The sequence below is a fragment of the Daktulosphaira vitifoliae genome, unplaced genomic scaffold, assembly GCF_025091365.1.
Source record: "Daktulosphaira vitifoliae isolate Bord-2020 unplaced genomic scaffold, ASM2509136v1 Scaffold_5, whole genome shotgun sequence".
NCBI lineage: Eukaryota > Metazoa > Arthropoda > Insecta > Hemiptera > Phylloxeridae > Daktulosphaira > Daktulosphaira vitifoliae.
The window spans coordinates 23377156-23387571 of record NW_026099576.1 but is presented as its reverse complement, the minus strand read 5'-3'; the positions used below and the strand labels follow the sequence as shown (position 1 = coordinate 23387571).

The 10416-nt window shown below is 26.3% G+C and overlaps 1 pseudogene; it reads right to left on the bottom strand.

Moving 5' to 3' along the window:
- Positions 1-4256: 4256 nt before the first annotated feature.
- LOC126908246 (uncharacterized) overlaps positions 4257-10416 on the bottom strand; it is a 12954-nt pseudogene continuing 6794 nt past the window's right edge.

The following is a 10416-nucleotide window of genomic DNA, read 5'->3' as shown; positions in this document are numbered from 1 at the left end:
GACCATATTGTTTTAGTTTATCAGAATCCTAAACAATTTTTGTGAAATCTTTATCGGTCATTACTGTAGTAACTTTCAAGACTAAAAATATTTTATCTCAAAGACTCATATTTTAAAAGTCATATTTTTCTCAGAAAAAAATCAAACAGCATTGCAGAACTTAATTTGTTTGAAGTTTTCTTGGAAATACACCGTTCAGCCATAGATGATTTGAAAGAAAGCATTGCCACTTATATTATCGTGCGATTTTATCGGAAACATCTGTTTTGCGCGCGTGACAAACGTTATTTGCTGGAGCGTATGTATTTATTATACACTATTCTGCATGACTTATCACAATAAAAACTTATGTACAGATGTGAGTAGTATGAACAAGGGGGCGTCAAGATAAGGGACGGAGGACGGTGTTCAAATATGCACATCATTTAGCATATCATTGGTATGCGATATCACGACTAAAACAAAATCAACAACGTGTTGATCACAATGTCCTCTTATCGCTGACGTGCGGATCGGGCGAGGGGGTTGCATTATTGTGTTGACACGTAATCGCGGGGGAGTGAAGTGTTCGATTGTGACTAAAAAAAACAACAACGACCCTCGCAGAATCATTAACACGCGACTCGTACTTAGACTACCCCGTCGACATTCGGATCAGGGTCATTTTAAAAAGATTCCAACTCAAGATATAAAACCTATCAAAGTTACCCATGTCATCGAGATACGACGCTCTGTTATTTTAATAGCCGTGCGCCATAAATAATGTTCATTAAACTACACGCAGCATTATTTTTTATTACAATAAATCGTACGGCAAGCATGGTTCGCATAGATTAAGCAAAAAAAAAAAAATTAATAACAAAACGAATAAAGCTAATAGCCTAAACCATAACACTAAACTCGTGTCTATAACGATAGACTGCGGTAGCAGTTATGTATGCCAATAAACTCTAAAAGTGTACGTGTTTGCAAGGGCGATTATAAGAGTAAAAAAAGTGCACGTTATTTCAACGCTCCGCACACCCTTCCAAATCCTACGGTGCTCAAATTGATCTATCTGCATCTGGAATTTCCAGATTTATAACATACCTTGCCAATTTGAAATTTAGTCTATGTGATTTAAATTGCACTACAGTTATAATAAATCACATAGTTTCCCTGGACATTAATTTCATTTACTTGTCACCTTTAATTTATAATCAACAGCATATGAGAGAACTAGTTTAAACATTTAAAGTTAAACCCAGGGATGGTTTGAGGGTTTTGATCAACTCTTAAATAAATAACTAATCATTTAGTAACACGCGGTGATTTTATTTTTGTGATGATGTATTTTGCAAAATTTTACTTTTTATCAAAATCTTTATAGTGAAAAAAGAAATCTTAACATTAGCTCTAATAATATGATATCATAAATAGTATCAAGATTTTTTTTTTAAGGCGCAGTCAAAAATTTCTTTTGACACGATTTTGACATTTCAAAATTATTTATTATAAATTGTACAAAAATATTGTAATAATTAATAATTGGTTTTAATAATATAGATTATCCATATATAGTTAAATTTAATAATAATAAACGGTAGCAAAATGTGGACGTGGCTTAGTTTAGGCCATGTATAAATAATATCTAAAAGCAATTTAAATCACTATCATAAGAAACCCTTCAATGCAAATCTGAACATACTAGTGTGTATAATTTTAAGAAATTGGTGGATTATTCCAAAAAAAATGAACTCTTATTTTTTAAATAATATCCTGATTAATAGTTCTTTGATTTACAAATTTAATATGTGAATATAGTATGAAATTGATAATTTATAATGAAATATTGTAATTTTTACAGAGAAATTATAAAAAATGATTAAGTACTTTATATTATAAGAACAATTTTTTCGTGTACTGCTCTGATAAAAGTGTTAAGGTAACTGCATTAATTGCTATTAATACTTATCATTAATAATAAGCACTGCTTATTAATTATTAATTAGAGTATAAATAAACTAAAAAGGGATTTAATATATTTCACAATAATTTTTAATGTTGGACAATGCCAAAAAAAGTTAGTACTTACGATAAACATGCGTAAAATCAAAAGCATTCACAAAAATAATAATTTAAGTTAAAACTTCAAACTACGGTATACTAGTGTAATAAATAAATACTATGTATTATAATTTTTTTTTTTGTTCTCTATAAAATATATTATATATCTCTTATATTATAATCAATTGTGTTACTTATTTAAAAAAACAGAATTAAAAAAATTATATTTATACAACTTTTAAAACTTTTAATTGTGTAATTTTGCATTTTCTGTACCAAAATATAAATAATTGAAGAATAAAATTTAAAAAGCAAAGTAGTTGGAATAGTTGTTATATGTATTTATATAAAACATTTCAGAATGTTCAAGATAAAAAAGATAATAGAAAATTGCGGCTATTGTACGTTTTTCGTCTCTTATTTGTGTCTTCACGTTGATGGTTGACCTTTACTTTTAATAATATAGGCTCATTAGGCTTTTAGCGAGTTGAAAAATGAAGTGTTTAGGCAGCCAAAATTAATTTTATAGCTGCTTAAATGTTCATATTTAAGTCATCAAAGAATAATTCCATTATTTGTATATTTAAAAATAAAATGTCTACTTAATTAAACAAGTTTTATAATGACTAATACGTTTATTGTTTGTAGTTAATTTTGAAATAATTGTCTCAAATACATTTTTTTTAATTTTTTTATATAAAAAAATTTGAAACTAGTGAAAATTGATGTCATGTGATAATTTAAATCAGATATGTTCACAGAATCAAAGATGGGGAAGTTAATGAAAATAATGAACTCGAGTTAAGTTACGTTAAGTATGAACAATGTTGATAAATTAACAGTTAAAAGTTACCAAATTATAAATTTAACTAGCCAAGTTAAAATTTTTTTTTTAAATATATATTTAAAATAAACTAGTTTAGAAAAAGTTACTGTTAGAAATACATATGTAACTAACAAGTCAAAAAAAAAAAATATATATATATACTATTTTAGAAAAATTGAGTGGCTAGTGTTAAAAAAATCATCTTGTATATATTTTTAATTATTATTTAGAAAATTATGTATATTGTTATATAAATATATTATTTAGGATAGGGAAAAATTCTATTTAAATCCGTTTTATTCTAGCACCTTTGATAAAAGTAATTGTAATAAGTTTTCAAAATAATCTAATGTGTAATTCAGGAAACATTTAACAAATTTGTTTATTTTTATTTATTTATAATTTTTGTTAGAAAATAACCTTATTTTTACTAAGTAATCTGATTTTTAATGGAAGTTTTAGTTATTTGAAGGTTGTAAAACTAAAGATACATAACAATATTTATTTCAAATTAATATGTTTATTTTTTATTGTTAAAATATTTGTTATATTTAAGTAACAAGGTCATCTCAAAATTCTTATCAGCCATTTTTCCTCTTCTATTTTCCATTAATTGCCCTCCTGCACTAAATAGCCTTTCTACAGGAATTGATGATGGGACTGCTGTATTCAATCTAATGTAAGCTTTTTTTAATGGCAAAGGCAAATCAATAGATGTTTTTAAAGTTGTATTTGATAAATAGTTGTCCACCAACATTTGTGCATTATTGTTAGGGTAATAATTAGTTATTTCATTGTCTTTGAACTGTAAAAAATCATCTTCTGATGATTCTGACTCTTTGTATTTTGTTCTGGCGACATTATTTGGCCCATATCATTATCTTTTTCATAGTTTAAAACTAAAATAATCTATCAAATTTTGTCTAATAATAATCTTGTCATCAGGTTTAGTCCTATTGAGTTTAAACTTTGGACCTAAAAATACTGCTATTTGACAATTTTCACAAGTAATATATCGTTGAAATCTTTAAACAAAATAATATGCCTTATAATAAAAAAGAATGTAATAGGAGCTATTCAAAAAAAAAAACCCAGCACAGGGGGGTCGCGGCACAGTTGTGACGTGGTATAGTTGGATCAAGTATAATGATATCTGACAGTGATTAAAATCACTATCAAAAATAATCGCTTCAATGCAAATCTTTAGATAGTGTATAATTTTAAAAAATTGGTGGATTATTCCAAAAGCTACTTGATCTGCTGGTTCCTTAATATANACTTGATCTGCTGGTTCCTTATTAATATCTCGATAAAGATAAAGTATGTCAAATGAAAAAGGGTTTATTAAAAAATATTATTTCTCATAAAAAAATTGTGTGGATCCATAAACTTTTCAATAAGTTATAGCATTATAAAGTTAAATATAATATGAATAATAAAATTAAGAATTTTCACACAAAAATAGCATTCGTTTTTACCATGAAGACAAGTCCAGAGGTCAAATTTTTTTTTTCAAATTAAAGTACATTACATTAGCTTTAATTTAAAATATATATAAAAGTGTCAGACCTCCCGGAACATTTTCAAAAGTTAAGTTGAAAAAGTTAATTTTTTGTGAAAAAGTTGTCATTTTAAATCCTCCCCTGTGGGCAGAAAAAAAGTCAAATTTACAAAAAAAATATACCAAATGATAGGTAAAGACAGCAAATATCTATATTAAAAAAATTATATTGATATGTTCATTTTTGAAAAAGTTACGGCACATTTTAGTAAAAAAAATTGAAAAAATTTCGAAAATTAGCGATTTTTAAATTTGTAATTTTTTTGGAGGTTTCCCCCATTTACGGGGAACGAGGGAAATTTTTTCAATTTTGAAGTGTAATGTCTTCGACTAGATACAATTTGTGATCTATTGACGTATCGTTGAAAGAAATCCGTTCAGTGAGAGCTGAGAAAAAGTGGTAACAGACAAAAAAAAAAAAAAAAACACATCATAGTAAAACCAATACCTTCTCAGCTTCGCATCGAAGCTAATAAATTTAACTTTTTTGAAGTGAAACTTCTTTACAGAGGATCCAAAAAAAAGGATTATCACACATCATGGAATGAACTGATTTTGTTTATTAAACAACGCATGATACTTAGAAAAAACACGTCTACTAAGTCTTTTATAAGTTCCATCATTAAGTGCTTCTAAACAATCTACTGTTGCAACAAGATTGAGGGTGTGAGCAGCACATTGTTGGTGTGGAGGTAGAACCAAATGTTCAAAATTATTTATAGTCAAATCATCATCTAATACATCAGAAATGTCTATATTTGTAATTACTTCTTCCTCATTTATATTTAAATCATCAGTTGGTTTTTCATTTCCACAAAAAATTCTAATGAAAATTATAAACATTAGTATGGTTTCAAATTTCAGCAATATATTTTGTTACACTATTAAAACAAAACATAAAAATAGTGTGATTAGAGATTTTAGATTACTACTCTCTGTTTATACACAATTTCAATAAAAAATTATTGATTGTTAAAATAGTTAAGTTAAAATTTTTGAGATTACTATCACTAAATTTGTAACATTTTATTATTATAATCATGTTATTAAATGATTTATTTTGAATATAAATTAAAAAAGACCATTACTTATAAATTAAATGATTTCTTGTTAGGATAATTATATAGATTAACACTTATGTTGATGCATAAAATTAGTGGAATAATAGCTTTTTTAGTAATTGTAAAAACTAGCACACAACATAAAATGAATATTAGGTATTTCATTTTTATTCATTACTCTTACCTAAAAGCTTTCACAAAGTTGGCAGCATTGTCAGTAACAATAAGTGTGGTCATGTTTTGCAAATCAAACTCATTTAAAATGTTATTAATAAGTTTAACTATATTTTCAAAAGTATGTCAACCAAACATACGTCAACAAGCAAGAGCTTTGCTGGACCTTTCAAATTTTACAGGATCAAACCAGTGAACAGTCACGCCCATATATGCTCTTTTACTACTGTTCTTTTAATAGAAAATTCTAATTTTAAAAATAAAATAATTAAATTTGTACATTATTTTTATAAACATTTTTTTAAGAAATAAATATATAATAATTTCATGAAATAATAAAAATCAAAATATAAATTTTTAAATATTTTTTCAAAATTAAAAACTATTTATTTGGTAGTATTCACATATCACCTTACAAGTATAAATTATGATACTCAAAAAATAACTATCCTATTATAAATTTGAAAATAAAAAACTAAATTTAATTAATTAAATTAAAAACAGTATAAAAACTGTTTATTTAAAATAAAATTAATAAATAGGTATGGTTATGAATGAAACATGCATACCTATGAAAAACTGACCAACAATCTGCTGTTAAGCAAACTTGTCTTATGTTATTAAATTCTATTTTCATTTCTTTAATTAAGCTGTCAAATAACTTTTCCACATCTCTCATTAATGTCCTATGCAATATTGGAACTTTTTGAGATGTCAGTTTGCAATAATCTATGAAAGCTAGATGTTCAATTAATGAAAAAGGTGAAACTGTATTAATAATTAACTTCAAATTAGCACTGTAAAATTCAGTTTGAGTTAATTTTTTAACCATTTTTCCAACATCTTGAATTTTCAACTGGTTTGTATTTATAGCTTTAGATTTATCAAGCCTATTTTTAAAATTGGTATTAAATTCATTTAATTTGTTAGAATGAACGTACTGTAAAATATAAGCAGATATTAAAAATAGTATTCAAATTTATGAAGTAGAATAAATAATAATAACCTTAATGTGAGTTCTAAGATTGGCATTTGATGATGAGAAACTGATAATAATTTTCTTTTGAGTACACATAACAAACACTTATATGTTAAAGAATTTTTACTTGTATTATCAAACATTTGTTTGAAAAAAGAATTAATGTATGTCCACTTTAAACAATTTGAAGATTGCTTAATTCAAGTGGTTGATTATAATCATTGATAATTATCACTGGAACCACTTATTTTACTTATCGACATAACAAAAAATTTTAGATTCACGATGTATAAATTATTATTATAAACATAAAACAACACTACATAACTAAAACATAACATAAGAATTATTTATCAACTGAGGCCACAATTTTGTTATGAACATATTACTTCGTATTCGATCGGCGATTGTATGAAAACCCTATCACACTAACTTTATACACAACCAAAGTATGTGCATTGCATTTAAGCTATTTTTAGAATTTTCACCAATTCTGTGAGCAGGTTTGCGGCCTTATCAATAATAATCATTTTCATCATATAATAATACATCTGAGTAGAGTATTATTATGTCTATCCTTCATTGTATAATTATTATTATTATTAATCATTGTGTATTTTCATAATCAAAAAATATAAAACACAGATAACATTGGATTTTTTTAAAATTAAATCACGTACGCAGCGTTTAATGACAACATTTTTTTATGGAATTTTGAATTTAACTTAACTGTTATTTCAATTTATTATCTGAAAAAAGCTAAGTTATTTCAACGAAAAATTTAATTAGTTAGAGTTAAAAAGTTTATTAGAAAAATAATTAACTAGTTAATGTCCACCATTGCACAGAATATTGTTTTGGAAGAGTAAAAAAAAAAACTATTATTAATGATTTAAAACAAAAAAAAAGTATTTCTTCATAATTCCCGAAAAAACATCATAATTTAGTCTAACTATTTGTGAAAAAAATAAACTTCTTCTATAAACAAAAATCATTAGATGACTTATCAAACAATACTTGAATATTGAGCTTATTCTCATAAAATACGTCCAATTATGAAATTATGGTCTTTATATAATAAAGCAAGCACATCTTTTAGAAAATAGCTTCATACCATGACACGACCCGCGTCGCTTTGTTATATACGATGCCCCACGACTCGTGCCACCTTTATCAGCCGTCGCCCTATTTTATAAGTACTTGACTGACCAACACCGCGCGTTATACGCCGCGGTGCAAATTCCAGCAAGTGCCGCACCGTCGCCTACAACTCTGCTAACCTTTTGTTGCCCAAGGATCATATTGGACACCGCGTTGTCCACACCAGCGAAAGTGCCGCCATATTATGCGAAAATTATTATTATTGTGTTTATCTTATCGGTTTGTTTTATTTTCTGTTAAAAGAACCTGTTGTCGCTCATTTAATAAACGGCCCACGGGTCTCTACCCTCAAAACCAGTGTCGACAACATTTTTGCGACGTAAGTCGTGTCAAGAACTATAATAATTTTTAATACACTAGCACAGTAGGGTCGTTTCAAATTTTTTTTACTAGAATTATACGATGTAAACTAGAAAAATATTGTTAAAAGCTGCTTAATTGTTCGTATTTAGGTCATTAAATAACAGCCCCTTTATTTGTATAATTAAAAATAAAATGTCTACATATTTAAACAAAAGTTTTTTTTTATGACTGATACCTATATTGTTTACAGTAAAATTTTTAAATTATTGTCAATTACATTTTTTCAAGTTTTTTAATAAAATTAAAATTAGCGAAGATTGTAGTCATGTAATAATTTAAATCAGATATGATCACAGAATATTAACAATGTATAAAAAAAAACACGTCATAGTTAAATTAATATTTTCACTGTTTTGCGTAGATGCTAAAATGCGTCAGCTCTATTTAATAATTAACATTTTTAAGAATAGATTTCTTGTAAAATAAATATAGTTTACTCTATATTTTAAAAAATATTAGCTGTGGAATTTAATTTGTAAAATTTGAACGTATTGGGTTGAAATGTTTTATTGTAATAGCTATATTTTTAAACATTTTAAAAAACGTTTAAGAGTGGATAGAATCTATTTTAAGTTATGAGTGTTTCGTATCCAACAAAAATTCTGAAAAATGGAATGAAAAAATATTTTTTTCTAAAGGGAAAGAATTTAATCGTTCTTTATTTTTAATGACAAAAAAATCAAATTACGTTTTATAATTTTTTCAATGAAGCAGTAAAATAAATTTTATCGTATTATGAAATAAATTGGTATTATGATTTTAATAATGAAATTTTTGTATATTGGATTAAAATAAATAATACCCAAAATATTTACCATTACTAACTCCAATGGTAATACCTACTGCACTTGTATGTTATCACTCAATAGTGAAAATGTTCCAAAGTTTATAAATAATTTAATCTTAATTTCCAAACAAAAATTGTTTATATTATAAGAACAAATTTTTCGTGTACTGCTGATAAAAATTCTTGTTAAAACTAGTTTCCCAGAACATGTCTTCTTTTTCTTACTTTGTATCTTACACTCTTATACACGAGTCCAGCATAGAGTTAAGTGGTGATGTTCCTACACCGTTAACACTACAAGCGTTGGGTAGACCTGTACACATGACTGGTGAAACAGCTACCGCACAAGTTGTCCGGTTGGTATCAAATACTTTATTCCTTAGGCCTTCTACGTTTTTAACCGCTTTCTGTTGTCCCCACGTACACCCGAGATGGGACAATCCGCCTAAGTTTTGTTCAGGATTCCTTATACTTTTTTTAACAACATTAACATGTACTCTCTAAATACATATTATGAAAAATGAGTACTTGGGCGTTTGTAACATTCAACCAAGAAAATGTTATATGGAAACATTGGAATCAGTTACTTGCTAACTGTAGTCTAAAAATTGTAACTTTTTGTTTTATAAAATACACTGTCCACTTATGTCATAAATATCGGCGAATCTTAGTATTGAAAAGGTATGCTAGTTTATCTAAATGATTATTTAACGAAATACATGAAATACAACTATTGGTGAAAAAAATAAAGTACTTATATAAACAAAAATCATTAGACGATTTATCATCTAATGATTGCCTATTGAACTTATTCTCATGAAATACGTCCAATTATGATATTATAAAGGCAAAACATCATTTTTACATAATAAAGCAAATACTTCTGTTTAGAACTACTGCAATGGCATGTTATCACCAAAATCACTCATTAGTGATATATGTTCTAAAATTTATAAATAATTATTCCTAATTTCCAAACAAAAATTGATTATATTAAAAGAACAAATTTTTTGTGTACTGCTCTAGTAAAAATNCGGGTAAATATTTTTTTATACAATATTATTAGTCGGTCGTTGATTAATATAGTTTTTAAATATATATATACATTGGTAATGGCACTGATAAATTAATTTGATTTTGTAATTTTTAGACGGTATCCGTGGTGCCACGATAACGAGTAAGCTAGAGATTGATGATGGCAGTCATCGCTATTGAATTTATCGCACAGGTAATTCGTTTTCATTTGTTAAACAAAAATTTATTTCTATTGACTTTTTTTAAAATACAGTTCATCCTTTTGCATTTTAATCATTAGTTTGCTTTATATATCATTTATTGGTGCAATATGTACTACTACATCAGTCTATAAAATGTATATACATTTTTTATTACTATTATTTTTTCATTGCAATTACAATAAAAATATTGTAGATTATATAATATATTATGGTAATGGCT